The following is a 2,243-nucleotide window of genomic DNA, read 5'->3' as shown; positions in this document are numbered from 1 at the left end:
CGTTTAGAGAGATCCATAAGAGAATGCCATGAATTTCACATAAGCCGCGTCACCTTGTGGAGTGAGTCCAAAACTGTATTGCTCTGGATTCGTTCCACCACCAGAGAATAGAAACAGTTTGTAGCCAGTAGAATAATAGAAATACTGGACAATACGCAGCCATCGCAATGGCGCTGGCTACCTAGCTCATTAAATATCGCCGATGAAGCAACAAGAGCCAAAGCAGTACCCGTAGTTTGTTCGAGTTCCCGCTGGTTAACTGGTCCAGCTTTTTGCGTGAGCAGGAGATAGCGTGGCCGGTAGAACCATCATCACTTACCTCACAGCATTGCGCCGTCGAAGAAAAGAGAAATAGTCTTCTAATTATTTCCAACTCAGACTATTATATTCTGAATTTTTCAAAATATTCAGCTTTTTACAAATTGCGTACAGCAGTTGCTTGGGTTTTGCGTTGGATTCTCAGGGCAAGAAAACTATGCTTCCCGTCAGGTGAGCTAACAGCAGACGAAATCACCTCAGCAGAGAAACTAATCTGCTGCCGTGTACAAGAAGAGTTATATGGTGACGAGCTAAAGCTACTCCGTAGTAAGCTCCGGTTGCCTAAGTGCAGTACGTTGTACCAGTTAATGCCAATGCTCGATGAGGATGGACTCATCAAAGTCAATGGCCGAATCGACGCTGCATTTTGTCTTCCAATGTCAGCCCGCCGCCCAGTCATCATGCCTCAACACCATCGCGTCACGCGTCAGTATCACACTGGCACAAAAAATTACACCACCAAAATGACTGCCTGACTATAAACGAAATTCGCCAGAAGTATTGGGTGCCGCACGTACGCTCGGTACTGGCATCAGTCAAAAGGCGCTGTGTCGTATGTATTGCCCTTACCGCCAAACCAGCTACGCCTTTGATGGGTCAGTTACCGGAAGATCGCTTAACGCCATATGTGCGGCCATTCACCTATACCTACGGTGACCATCCGTTCTGTTTTTTGCAGGACCGTACTGTTATTTAAAGGTCTGTCCTGCGTAGTTTTTCAAAACAGAAAACCCCCAAAATGTACTGATTTTTTCCAAGTGTCCTGCTTTTGTCCCTCATTTTCTTCGATATTCTATAATTAACTTTTCCTTATAGAAATAAAAGCAGTGTCGATAACTAATTGATAACTACAAAAGGGTAAGCTGGTTTTGAAGGTTCAACTAGTCAACGCGTTCTAAATATTGTACGGTTATGGACAATGGATGACGAGAAATTGAAGACCAGCATCAAATATATCGATAACACTGTTCTACAAATCTTGTGGTAATCGCTTAAGAAAAAAAAATAGTTTCCAAGCCAATTTTCCTTTGAAACAAGCGCTTTCGTAATTTTTTTGAAAATCGTGTTTTTGGTACATTTCGAACCTATTCGTCAATATCTCATGAAAAAATTATCCAATCAACATAAGCGACCTATAGTCCTCTTACAAAAATATATTACTTTGCCGATTTCGATGAAAATTGTTAGTGTTACAAGCGACCAAAATCGAAAAATTGAAATTTCAATCATTTTCTTTTTACAGTAAATGAAAATCTGATGAGAAATGTAGATGTTACGGAACACAATTTGCACAAAAAAAATATATTTTTGCAAAGAGCCCATCAATACCTTTCGAACTGTTGGTCGTTTCATGAGATATTGAGGAATAACTGAAAAAGTACTAAAAATACGTTTTTCGAACAAATCTCGAAAACACTTCTTTGAAACCATGAGTATTTTTTCGTGTTCAACGACCCAAAAATTGCCTAAAAAATTTACTTTACAGAGGTTCATATTTCGTGTAAAGTAATATGTAATATGCCTTATTATAATTTTGTAAATATTCATTACTAAAAGATTAATACCAATGAAGCAAATGTGATTTATGTTTAAAGTTTAAAATTGGATTAATAATTAAGAAATATACACTCTTCGTTATAATAATTAGTAGGTACCGTTTTCCTTTTGTTTGTTTAATATTCATTAACTTTTCATAAAAATATAGCATATTCTACGTCTACATCCCCTGCGCATTTTCTTCCATATAAACATTTTGTCAAGCATACTTTGTATGGTAGAAAATCAAAAAAAGGGTGCGCTATTCAAATGACGAGGAATGTATATATGTAGTATATTTATGTTATTTTTATGCTACGCAATTATATGTAGGTACATTTTTTGAAAAATTGTCCTGCATTTTCAAAATATATTTATGGTCACCGTAC

The 2,243-nt window shown here is 37.4% G+C and overlaps 1 protein-coding gene across 1 annotated transcript in view; it reads left to right on the top strand.

Moving 5' to 3' along the window:
* The window catches only part of LOC118738684 (chitin synthase chs-2-like), a gene marked incomplete in the record, with an annotated part of 118,433 nt that overhangs the window by 32,205 nt on the left and 83,985 nt on the right, over positions 1 to 2,243 (top strand).

The sequence above is a fragment of the Rhagoletis pomonella genome, unplaced genomic scaffold (assembly GCF_013731165.1).
Source record: "Rhagoletis pomonella isolate Grant_MI unplaced genomic scaffold, Rhpom_1.0 Rhpom_scaffold_00005, whole genome shotgun sequence".
Lineage (NCBI taxonomy): Eukaryota > Metazoa > Arthropoda > Insecta > Diptera > Tephritidae > Rhagoletis > Rhagoletis pomonella.
The sequence above is the reverse complement of the archived record's forward strand: the minus strand, read 5'-3'. Positions and strand labels throughout refer to the sequence as shown.